The following is a 13,463-nucleotide window of genomic DNA, read 5'->3' on the forward strand; positions in this document are numbered from 1 at the left end:
CCCGGGAATCCACCACCCACCCCCACCCTCCAGCATTTCCCCAGCTCTTCTCAGCGGCAGCTGGCAGTGGGAGGGATTTGGGCATTGCCATTGTTAGGGTCCTGTCTCATACTCATCATCCTCCCTCCTCAACATAAAGTTCAAAGTAAATTTATAGTGGAAGTATGTAAATGTCACCATATATAACCCTGAGATTCATTTTCTTGTGGGTATTCGCAGTAGCTACAAAGAAATACAATAGAATCAATGAGAAACTACACACAAACAAAGACAAACTGCAAATACAGATAAAATTGAGGACATGAATTGTAGAGTCCTTGAGATCGTGCCCATAGTTTGTGGAATCGGTTCAGTGTTCAGGTGAGTGAATTTATCCGAGCCGAGCCGATGGCTGATTGGTAGTAATTGTTCCTAAACCTGGTGGCATGGGATGTAATGCTCCTGTACCTCTTGCCCTTTGGTAATAGCAAGAAGAAAGCATGGCCTGGATGGTTTGGGGTTTTGATGCTTTTCCTGTGACAGCGCTCCGTGTAGATGTGGAGAGGGCTTTTCCTGTGACAGACTGGCCTGTATCAACAACTTTTTAATAGGCTTTTCCATTCCTGGCCAGTGGTGTTTCCATACCAGACTGTGATGAAACCAGTCAGGCTTCAGGAGATACCTGTGGTATTTCATCCCTTTCCTTGGCTATTACAATATGGACCACAATCTAAAGCCGCTCCCCTGACCCCTTCCCTCCAGAAGGTTCTTTAAGCAATTCATGATATTTTTGACCGTGGCACCAGGGAGGCAACATCTGTCTGTTCCCTTGTCAATGTTTCCCTGTTGTCTTCCCTGAGTCTTGGATCTGGCTGTACAGTACAGATGCAGGCCCTAAAACACTCTGCCTTGCACTTGGACTGCAGTGTTGCCTGGGCCCCCAAAACCCAGAGCTTGGGGCCTACAACTGACAATGTTTCTGCAAACATGGGTGTCTGGAAGACAAAAGATGTTCTGGAGTTTCCACTGGTGCAGAATGTACGCATAATTATGAATGAGGTGTCCTATCGAGCCTGTCATATTGTTGGAAAGAAAGAACCAGGACAGAATTCCCTTCCTCCATGTCCCAGTTTCCTCATTCACAAACTCCTGGATATCCAGCTCGGTTGGTGCTCACCATCCAGTCCACGCTCTCTTCTCGCTGCTGCCATTGGGTAGGAGGTAGAGAAGCTTTATGTCAGGTTCAGCAACAGTTATTACCCCTCAACCATCTGGTTCCTGAACCAGTGTGGATACCTTCGACCCACAACCTCTGGATTCACTGTCATGGACACTACAATCATTTTAGCAATATTATTTATCTATTTATTTGTGTAGTTATTATTTTGTATTTACATAAATTGTCCTTTATGCCCTTTGTGTGCAGTTTTTCATTGATTCTCTCATATTTCTTTGTTCTACTGTAAGTGCCCGCAAGAAATTGAATCTCCGGTTTGTATATGGTGACATATATGCTCATTGATAATAAATTTACCTTGAACTTTAAATCATGAGTTCTTTGGAAGTGGGGCCCTGTGCCACTTGTTAAATTCATCTTATCAAACTTGGCAGAAAGATGAATGTTTCCATGGTTACCTTGTGTCTGTGTTTTTCCCTGCAGATAGATAAAGTAGCAAGGTTAAGGGAAGTACCTTAGACGTCAAATGCACTTCCTGTGCATGGTTGGCTTGATGGTGGAGCCAGTCAGTGTGATGACTGGGGCCTCTGCAACACTGTGCTCAGCACAGCACTAGTAAATTAATTGGTAAATTGTTTCATTCCTGTCACAGAGAAAGGATAAAAATGTGTGATATGCCATCCATACAGATCATTTCGTTACAGCAGAGGGAGTATAAGGCAAACCTACAACCGAATGTAGAATAAAGTGTTACAGCTTCAGAGGAAGTGCAGGGCTGGCAGAGAATAACTGTCAAGGCTATAATGAAGAAGATTGTGACCCCCCCCCCCCCCCCCCGGGACTTGGGAGTCCTCGTGCAGGATTCCCTAAAGGTTAATAGCAGGTTGTGTCGGTGATGAGGAAGGCAAATGCAATGTTAGCATTCATTTCAAGAAGATTAAATATAAAATCAAGGATGTAATGTAAAGCTTTTTAAGGCCTGGTGAGGCCTCACTTGGAGTTTGGCAGGCAGTTTTGGCCTCCTTATCTAAGAAAGAGAGTGCTGACATTGGAGAGGGTTCAAAGGTGACTCACAAAAATGCTTCTGGAATTGAAAGGATTATCATATGAGGAGCATTTGATGGCTCTGGGCCTATACACTGGAATTCAGAAGAATACCTATCGAATGTTGAAAGGCCTTGATAGAGTAGACTTGGAGAGTATGTGTCCTATTGTGGCGACCCACTTCCCAGCGCACTCGAACCGGCTCACAAAGTGGCGCGCGCCGGCATTGAGGCCGGTCCCAAAAAGGGCGCCAAGCCTGCTTCACCGGCAAGGGGAAAAGCCCGTGCGTGGGACGGGACTGTGAATACGCGCCCCCTACAGCATTCCCGCCCGGGGAGGGTGGGATCAGGAAGGCTTTAAAGTGAGGCCGCGAAGTTTGAATAAATCTTTTTTGCAATTGCAACTCACCGACTGCGATTCGTTATTTCAGTGCTGTGTAGCACACCGCTACAATTGGTGACCCCGACGGCCCGAACGATATTTGGGCCGAAGATGAACGACGCCGCATCTGTTCATGCAGTTTCGTTAAAACTGCCAAGCTTCTGGACACTGCGACCTCACCTATGGTACCAGCAAGCAGAAGCCCAATTCCACATTTGGCAGATAACCGCGGATGACACACGTTACTACTATGTGGTGAGCTCCCTCGACCAGGAAACAGCGGCCCAGGTTGAGGAGTCTTTGGGTACGCAGCATGGGCAGAACCTGACCTGTGTACCCAAAGACCTGCAAAACTGTAAGTTCGTTTTCATATGACGGGGCGGACATCGGGCACCGCTACAGCGGCCCTATGAGGGGCCGGTTACGGTGATCAGAAACAACGGGTCCACATTCGTGCTGGACATTGGGGGGAGAGAGGAGGTTTTCACGGTGGACCGACTCAAACCGGCCCATGTGGGCTTGGCGCAGCCGGTCGAGATTCCGGCACCGTGACGTAGAGGCAGACCTCCCAAACAGAGTCCAACCCAGACTGTGGACATTGGGGGGTGTATCGCCGGTTCTGGGGGGGGGGGGGTTGGTTATGTGGCGACCCACTTCCCAGCGCACTCGAACCGGCTCACAAAGTGGTGCGCGCCGGCATTGAGGCCGGTCCCAAAAAGGGCGCCAAGCCTGCTTCACCAGCAAGGGGAAAGGCCCGCGCGTGGGACGGAACTGTGAATGCTGTGAACATTCCCGCCTGGGGAGGGCGGGACCAGGAAGGCTTTAAAGCGAGGCCGCGTAGTTTGAATAAATCTTTTTTGCAACTGCAGCTCACCGACTGCGTGTCGTTATTTCAGCACTGTGTAGCACTATGACTGAGGAGTCAAAGACAAGAGGATACAGCCTCAGGATAGAGGGACGTCCATTCAGAACAGAGATGAGTAGTAATTCCTTTAGCCAGTGAGTGGTGAATCTGTGGAATTCATTGCCCTAGGTCTAATTTGGCTGTTCGATGGGCCAAGTAGCCTAACTCTGCTCCAATATCTTATTGTCTGATTGTGAGTTGAAGAGTCTCGGGGACCATTCAATAGTCTTGCGGCCAATGAATACAAAGAGAAGGAGTGGGGTGTGGTTGCACAAGGGGACTCAGATAGGGATTGTATGGGAGTCAGAGCATTTGTTGAGTAAATATTTGAAGTGTGTAATCACTCTCCACACATGAAATATAGAACAGGCTGTCCCATTAGGTTTAGGTATAGAGGGACTGTGTTCCTGAGAATAAAGGGATTACAGCTGATTTAGCTCTTCGCCGACCAACGTTTAGATAAATGTTACAATAATAATGCAGCTGTTTATGATGGCAACTAACTGCTAAAAATCGGCCAAGAAAGGGCTTGAGTGCTGTCACCTCACACAACCCGAGACCAAGAGATAAGGAACCGGAAAAGCAAACAATTCCTCGGGCGACATCTTTCAGATAGAAAATCTTCTAAATTATTTCACTTTTGCTCATGTACTTTTTGTACTGGTTGTGTTATGGAGACTGTTGTTGCCTGTGGTGTACATTTGGATCTCAGTCGAAGGATGCAGTGCTGTGCTACGTCAGGAGAGCTGCCTCGTGGAGATCAGAGACAAAAACTCGAAAAGGACCGAGAACACAAGCTGACTCATGAAGAAAACCAAGGACAGGACGTAGGGTCATGAGCGACTCCATCTCGAAGTGGTGAGGAAGATTGAAGCAAGCGCTCCGGATGGAGGCCACTGTAACAACAGTGCCGGAACCCGGTCAGCAATTGCTCTGGACGGAGGCCACTGGGACAACAGCATTGGGACCTTGTCGGGGATCACTCCCAATGGAGGCCGCAGGGTCAGGAATCACTCCCAATGGAGGCCGGAGGGTCAGTGATTGCTCTGCAATGGAGACTGGAGGGTCAGGGATCGCTCCCAATGGAGGCCGGAGTGTCAGGGATCACTCCCAATGGAGGCCAGAGTGTCAGGGATCACTCCCAATGGAGGCCGGAGGGTCAGTGATTGCTCCCAATGGAGACCGGAGGGTCAGTGATTGCTCCCAAAGGAGGCCGGAGTGTCAGGGATCGCTCCCCATGGAGGCCGGAGGGTCAGTGATCGCTCCCAATGGAGGCCGGAGGATCAGTGATCGCTCACAATGGAGGCCGGAGGGGCAGGGATCGCTCCCAATGGAGGCCGGAGGGTCAGGGATCGCTCCCAATGGAGGCCGGAGTGTCAGGCATCGCTCCCAATGGAGGCCGGAGGGTCAGGCATCGCTCCCAATGGAGGCCGGAGGGTCAGGGATCGCTCCCAATGGAGGCCGGAGGGTCAGGGATCGCTCCCAATGGAGGCGGGAGTGTCAGGGATCGCTCCCAATGGAGGCCGGAGGGTCAGGGATCGCTCCCAATGGAGGCCGGAGGGTCAGGGATCGCTCCCAATGGAGGCGGGGAGTGTCAGGGATCGCTCCCAATGGAGGCCGGAGGGTCAGGGATCGCTCCCAATGGAGGCCGGAGGGTCAGGGATCGCTCCCAATGGAGGCCGGAGGGTCAGGGATCGCTCCCAATGGAGGCGGGAGTGTCAGGGATCGCTCCCAATGAAGGCCGGAGGGTCAGGGATCGCTCCCAATGGAGGCCGGAGGGTCAGGGATCGCTCCCAATGGAGGCCGGAGGGTCAGGGATCGCTCCCAATGGAGGCCGGAGGGTCAGGGATCGCTCCCAATGGAGGCGGGAGTGTCAGGGATCGCTCCCAATGGAGGTGGGAGGGTCAGGGATCGCTCCCAATGGAGGCCGGAGGGTCAGGGATCGCTCCCAATGGAGGCCGGAGGGTCAGGGATCACTCCCAAAGGAGGCCGGAAGGTCAGTGATCGCTCCCAATGGAGGCCGGAGGGTCAGGGATTGCTCCCAATGGAGGCCGGAGGGTCAGTGATTGCTCCCAATGGAGACCGGAGGGTAAGCGGTCGCTCCCAAATGAGGCCAGGTCAGCAATCACTCCCAATGGAAGCTGGAGGGTAAGCGGCCGCTCCCGATGGAGGCCCCCATATGGACCAGGTGTGAGTTCTGATTCACGGAAGGACTGTTTGATGCTCTGAGATTTATATCATTGGACTGTACTTTATATTGACCTCTTTCAGTTTTCAGCATTTCTTTCTTGTGGCCGATTGACGGGTGGGTGATCTGTGAGTTCTTTGCCAGTAGGTGTGGAGGGGGTCGCATATGGGGTTTTAGATGTTTCTGTCACTGTTCTTTTTGCGAGTGAGGGGGTTTGGTCCCTGTTTTTTTCTGTGGAGGGTTTGGGGATGTGTGGCTATTGTCACTGTCTGTTTTTCTGCAGGGGTGGGGGTTGGAGATTGTATTGTTCGTGTTTTATTCTGCAGGGGAGGGTGGCAGGGATTGTTATTGTCACTATTATTCTGTGGGAGAAGGGGTCAGGGATTGTATTGTTGCTGTTTTTTTCTGCGGGAAAGGGTGTCGGTGATTGTTATTTTTACTGTGGGGGAGAGGGTCGGAGATTGTTATTCTGCAGGGAGTGGGGGTCAGAGATCGTATTGTAGCTGTTTTTTTCTGTCGGGGAGGGAGTCATGGATTGTATTTTTTTCTGCAGGGGAGGAAGTTTGGGATTGTAATTGTAGCTTTTTTCTGTAGGGAAGGGGATCAGCGATTGTATTGCTTTTTTTTACTGTGGTGGAGAGGTTTAGGGATTGTATTGTTGCTGTTTTTGCCTTTGGGGGGATTGTTATTGTTGCTGTTTTATTTCTGGGAGGGAGGGAGTCAGGGATTGTATTTTAGCTGTTTATTTCTGCAGAGGAAGTTGGGGAGATTTGACACTATTGCCTACTTTTTTTCTGTAGGGCAGGAATAGAGATTCTGGGCTCTGAGTTTTGTTACTTTTACTTTTTCATCTGTATTTAATGGCTATCTGGAGAAGACAAATATCAGTTGTATTGTAAATACATACTTTGACAATAAAATGAACCTTGAACCTTGACAACAGGGCTTCGCTCCCAGATGAACTCAATACCTTCATGGTCGCCTTGACCATCAAAACATGGAGAACCTTTACGAACTCCCAGAGCCTCCCGATGACCCTGTGTTTTCAGTCTCTGAGCCTGATGTGAGAGCATCCTTCAGGAGGGTGAACCCACAGAAAGCTCCCAGTCTAGACGGGGTACCCGGCTGCGTACTAAAGAACTGTGCTGGTCAACTGGATGGATTGCTCACCGATATCTTTAACCTCTCACTTTGGCCATTTGAAGTGTCCACCTGCTTCAAGCAGGCTTCAATTTTATCGATGCCTCAGAAGAACGCGGTAACCTGGCTCAATGTCTATTGTCCAGTGGCATTTACATCCACAGTGATGAAGTGTTTGGAGAGGCTGATGAAGAAACGTGTCAACTCTTGCCTGAGAAGCAACTTGGATCTATTCCAGTTTGCCAACAGGTCCAGAGTAGATGCCATTTCATTGGCTCTTCACTCAACCCTGGAAAATCTGAACAACAAAGACAGACATCAGGATGCTCTTTATTGATTACACATTGGTGTTCAATACCATCATCCCCTGAAAACTAATCAACAAGCTTCAAGACCTTAGCCTCACTCCACTATTGTGCAATTAGATCCCAATTTCCTCACTTGCTGACCCCAGTCGGTTCGGATTGTCAACAACATCTCCTCCACAATCTCCATCACCATGGGTGCAGCACAAGGCTGTGTCCTTAGCCCCCTGCTCTACTCACTTTACACTTACGACTGTGAGGCTTAGCACAGCTCCAACGCCATGTTTAAGTTTGCTGGTGACACCATGTCACTGGTCAAAGCAAAGGTGGTGATGAATCAGCATACAGGAGGGAGATTGAAAATCTGGCTGAGTGGTGTCACGACAACAACCTCTCACTCAATGTCATCAAGACCGAGGAGTTAGAGCAGGAAATCAGAGGTCCACACGCCAAAAAGTCCACTATTTTTGTGACGCAGCTTTAAAAACTAAAAGAAATCAGGGGTGATAGAAATGTAGCGGAGAATTTGGAGAAGAAATACCTGCAAGTGTTGGGAAAACAGAGACTACCATAAGATATTGTTCGACTTGCTGAGTGTTATCAGCATCCCTGCTTTTGTGACCAATGCAGAATTATTGCCCACATGGTCAACAATTTAAAACCTCCAGGAAGACTTCACCATCTGTCACACTGGAACTGCTGACCCTCAGTGTTCCCGTACTGAACCATGTCTTGTCCGGGTCAGAGGTCACATGGTTGTCCTGACCCTCTGGACAGTATTTACCTGCTGTGAATGGCTGCTAATCATAAATCCACCAACATGATAATTACCCATTATCACGGGAACGACATTTTAAAACCTCACTCGCCCCATCAGTGAACTGTTCCCACAACCTATGGACTTTCAAGGACTCCTCATCTCACGACACATGCTGGTGATAATTCTGATTCTGATTCTTATGTTTTCAATGTTTATTGTTTATTTATTTATTATTTGTTTCTTTCTCTTGTATTTGCAGTTTGTTGTCTTTTGCACATTGGTTGTCTGTCCTGTTGGGTGCTGTCTTTCATTAATTCCATTTATTAAATCTCGGATTTAATAGGTTTCAATAGGTACATTTAATATCAGAGAAATTTATACAATATACATCCTGAAATTTATTGAATATTCCCGCAAGAAAATGAATCTCAGGGTTCGATATAGTGACATATATTTATTTTAAGAATCAATTTACTTTGAACTTTGCGGGGGGATAACAGTGAAGGGTATAATGCACAATACTACTTCAGAACAAAAGATCCATCTTTTATTCTTTCACTCAACCACTCTTGAAAATCTCTGCTGTTTCTCTCTTCATTTGAGCATTCTTGTCTCTTTGCTGGTGTACCTGACATTCTGAATGAGCTGTACATGGTAAACACAATTTAAAAAATACATGACCATGATTATTCTGGGCAAAAAGACGTTTATTGCAAAAAAAATATATTCATGGCAGCGCTAAACTACATACAGTATTTACTGTTGTTATCCAATATTCACACACAATTGACAGAAAAAAAATAACAGAGCGAAGCTGGTAACTGACACAGTGAGTAGTGGTGTTCTGCAGGAGTTAGTGTTGGTTCTGCCAATTTTTCATTCTATATGTCAGAGTTAGCGAGGAAGAGGAAAAAAGGTGTTTCAAAGATTGCTGGATGTGGCTCCCCTCCATCATTGCAGAGCATTAAGTAGATGATGAGTATTATTTTAATTTCTGTACTGCTCCTACTGTAGACAATTGTTTTACTTCCTGCTTAACATTTTTCTAGTTTAAGAAAGTGTTTCTGCTAATTTTTCATGTCAGTGATTGCATAATTGGTGACTTTGTGATTCAGCTCAGGGTTTTTGCATCTGCATCTGCAAAGGAGGCGCTTCATGTGTTCAACCACAACACTTCATTACTAGAAAAATGTTAAACAGGAAGTAAAACAAATTTTAAACATCTTTTTTCCTCTCTCTCGCTAACTCTAACTCTGGCTCAGTGTTTTTGTCCCTAATCTTAGCCATGATCTAGCCTAAGACAAAGCTTTCCCCTTGCATAAAGAAAGCGCCCCTTTTTCAACCTTTCAAAACCACTTATGCTGGTACTTTCCTATCCCTTGGTGGGGCCAGATGTACCCCACCTTGTCTCTTCTGATTAGATAAACATATTCTTCACCACTCCCTGTAGACTTGTACTCCCTTAACTTTCTCAAAGCATTGCTGTGGACTGGTTCTGTTGTACTTTCTCAAAACAAACCCACTCCAAGCGAACAGCATTCTATCTTACAGGCTTCCATTTTATTTTAGCATGTACCAAGGAGGAATCATATTTAACACTCCACCCTAGCACAGAAACAGGCCCTTTGGCACATTGAGTTCCTACCAAAATCATTTAACTTCCCCATGCCATCAAAATGCACCTGGACAATGACCCTCAATGCCCCTATGATCACACATCTCATTCCACACTCTCATGACTCCCTGAGTGAAGACATTTCCCCTTATGTTCCCCTTAAAAATTTCACCTTTCACCATTAATCCATGACCTCTAGTTATAGACCCACCCTAACTCAGTGGAAAAAGCCTGCTTGCATCTATACTATCTATATCCTGATAATTTTGAGTACCTTTATCAAACCTTCCCCTCACTCTTCTATGTTCCAAGGAATAATGTCCAAGCCTAACATGTCAGCTGCTGCAGTCCTGGCAATATCCTTGTAAATTTTCTTTGTACTCTTTCAAACTTATTTACATCTTTCCTGCAGGTAAACCATAAGACAAAAGATATAGGAGCAGAATTGGGTTATTTGGCCCATTGAGTCTACTCCACAATTTCATCACAGCTGATCCAATTTTCCTCCCAGCCCCAATCTCCTGCTTTCTCCCCATATCCCTTCACACCCTGACCAATCAAGAATCTTACCAACCTCTTTCTTAAATATACATAAAGACTTGGCCTCCACAGCTGCCTGTGGCAAAGAATTCCACAGATTCTGGCTAAAGAAATTCCTCCTCATCTCTGATCTATAAGGACGCCCCTCTAGTCTGAGGCTGTGTCTTCTGGTCTTAGACTCTCCCACCATAGGAAACATCCTCTCCACATCAACTCTAATGAGGCTTTTCACCATTCAATAACTTTAAATTAGGTCACCCCTCATTTTTCACAATTTTTGTGAATATAGGCCCAGAGCCATCAAACACTCTTTATTCATATGACAAGCCAATCATACCTGGAATCATTTTTGTGAACGTCCTTTGAACCCTCTCCAGTTTCAGCACATCCTTTCTAAGATAAGGGGCCCAAAATTGTTCCCAGTACTCCCAGTGAGGTCTCACCAGTGCTTTATAAAGTCTCAATCCTTGCTTTTATATTCTAGTCTATTATATTATATACTAGTATATTCTAGTCGACAGAGTCGACTGTACTTCCTTAGAAGGTTGGCGTCATTCAATGTTTGTAGTGAGATGCTGAATATGTTCTATAGGTCAGTTGTGGAGAGCGCCCTCTTCTTTGTGGTGGCGTGTTGGGGAGGCAGCATTAAGAAGAGGGACGCCTCACGTCTTAATAAGCTGGTAAGGAAGGCGGGCTCTGTCGTGGGCACAGAACTGGAGAGTATGACATCGGTAGCAGAGCGAAGGGCGCTGAGTAGGCTACGGTCAATCATGGAAAATCCTGAACATCCTCTGCATAGCACCATCCAGAGACAGAGAAGCAGCTTCAGCGGCAAGTTGCTATCGATGCAATGCTCCTCAGACAGGATGAAGAGATCATTACTCCCCAATGCCATTTGGCTTTACAATTCAACCGCCAGGGGTAAGATATGTTAAAGTGCCGGGGTTAGGACTGAGCTTAAGTTACCATTCAATGTATTTTAGTAAACTATTTAAGAACTTTTTAAAAGCTATTTATTAATGCTTTTTGAGAGGGTGATTTTAGATGCATATCATATTATACTGAGTTAAGTATTGTATGTTATTAGTTTTGCTACAATAAGTGTATGGGACATTGGAAAAAATGTTGAATTTCCCCATGGGGATGAATAAAGTATCTATCTATCTATCTATCTCTATCTAGTCCTCTTGAAATGAATGCTAATGTCGCATTTGTCTTCTTCACCACAGACTATATCTGTAAATTAATCTTTAGGGAATCCTGCACAAGTCCCTTTGTGCCTCAGTTTATTTTTGTATCTTGTGTCCATTTAGAAAATAGTCAACCCTTTCATTTCTTCTACCAAAGTGCATGACCATACACTTCCTGACACTGTATTCCATCTGCCACTTCTTTGCCCATTCTCTTAATCAGTCTAAGTCCTTCCGTGGCATCTCTACTTCCTCAAAACTATCTGCCCCTTCACCTATATTCATATTGATTGTAGACTTTGCAACAAAGCCATCAATTTCAGCATCCAAATCATTGACATATAACATAAAAATAATTGGTCCCAACACAGACCCCTGTGGAACACCATCAGCCTACCAGAAAAGGCTCCCTTTATTCCCACTCTTTGCTGCCTGCCAATCAGCCACTGCTTTATCCATGTTAGAATCTTTCCCGTGATACGATGGGAACACAGCTTGTTAAGAAGCCTCATGTGTGACACCTTGTCAAAGGCCTTTTGAAAATCCAACTACACAACATCAACTGATTCTCCTTTGTCTATCCTGCTTGTTATTTCTTCAAGAATTCCAACAGATTTGTCAGGCAAGATTTTCCCTTGAGGAAACCATGCTGACTACAGCCTATTTTATCATGAGCTACCAAGTACCCCAAGACTTGGTAGTTCATGATAAAAGACCTTATCCTTAATAATTGTCTCCAACATATTCCCAACCACTGAGGTCAAGCTAAGTGGCCTATTGTTACTTTTCTTCTACCTCTCTTCCTTCTTGAGGGGTGAAATGACATTTGCAATTTTCCATTCCTCTGGAACCATTCCAGAATCTAGTAATTTTTGAAAGAACATTACAAATGCCTTCACAATCTCTTCAGCCCCCTCTTTCAAAACCCTGGGGTACACCATTTGGTCCAGGTGAATTACCTACTTTCAGACCTTCCAGTTTCGCAAGAACCTTCTCTCTATAAATGGTAACTTCACTCATTTTGTGACCCTGATACCTGCAACTTCCACCACACTGCAAGTGTCTTCCACAGTGATGACTGATGTAAAGTGGTTGTTCGTGTTCATCCGCCATTTCCTTGTCCCCCATTACTACCTCTCCAGCATCGTTTTCCAGCAGACGATATCCACTCTCACCTCTTTTTTACACTTTATGTATCTGAAGAAATATCTGATATCCTGTTTAATATTATTGGCTAGCTTACTTTTGTAATCATCTTTACCTTCTTAATAACTTTTTAGTTGCCTTCTGATGGTTTTTAATAGCCTCCCAATCCCCTAACTTCCCACTAATTTTTGCTCTCTTATGTACCCTCTCTTTTGCTTTTGTGTTGGCTTTCATTTCTCTTGTTAGCCAGGTTTGTGTCATCTTGCCTTTGGAATACTTCTTCCTCTTTGGGATGTATATATCCTATGGCTTATGAGTTGCTTACAGAAATTCAAGCCATTGCTGCTTTGCCGTCATCCATTCCAGGGTTGAATTCCAGTGAATTCCTGCCAACTCCTCCCTCATGCCTCTGTGGTTGCCTTTACTCCACTGTAATTTCCTGCTGAATTTGATCATGTTCTGATCACTTGCCCCTCAGTGTTCTTGTATGCAGCAGGTGGCCAATCTGCACACAATTGTCAAAATTAGGCCTGTACTCAGTACTTTGATCTATGAAGGCCAATGTGCCAAAAGATTTCTTTATGACCCTGTCTACCTTTCAATGAGTGATGAACCTGTATTCTCAGATCCCTTTGCTCTACTGCACCCCTCTGTAGCTTAACCGCTCACTGTGTAGAACCTACCTGGAAGATCTTACCAAAGTGCAACACCTCCTTCTTGTCTGCAAAAATTATACAAGCATTATGGTAAATACAGGTTAACTAGACCTATCATAAAGTAATTATTTAAGCAGTAGGATTAGAATACGAATTCTAAGTAAGCAATAGCTAGAATAAACTGCACTATGAGCGCAACTAATATTACAATGTGTTTACGTCCACTAGTTATTCCCCAGACCTATACCTTATTTTGACTAGTGCAAACTGGATCACAGTTCATTGTGGTTATAGTTCACCAATGTGTGTGTCTTTTATCGAGAGATGTTGTCTTCTTCTGTAACTAGTCTCCCGTAGGTCCAGACAATGACCCTCCTCAGGGTAAAGTCCATGTTGTTGATAGGACTAATTCCAGTGCTGTTTTCACCTGGAAGAAAA

The 13,463-nt window shown here is 45.6% G+C and overlaps 1 protein-coding gene across 1 annotated transcript in view; it reads right to left on the minus strand.

Annotated features, from left to right (window-relative positions):
* Window positions 1–8,564: 8,564 nt before the first annotated feature.
* Window positions 8,565–13,463, minus strand: part of LOC140718688 (uncharacterized) — a 66,027-nt gene continuing 61,128 nt past the window's right edge. Inside the window, exon 13 of the mRNA XM_073032733.1 lies at window positions 8,565–13,452. The gene's annotated coding sequence lies outside the window, so the exon portion shown is untranslated. The remainder of the gene's footprint in view (window positions 13,453–13,463) is intronic.

The sequence above is a fragment of the Hemitrygon akajei genome, chromosome 2 (genome assembly GCF_048418815.1).
Source record: "Hemitrygon akajei chromosome 2, sHemAka1.3, whole genome shotgun sequence".
Lineage (NCBI taxonomy): Eukaryota > Metazoa > Chordata > Chondrichthyes > Myliobatiformes > Dasyatidae > Hemitrygon > Hemitrygon akajei.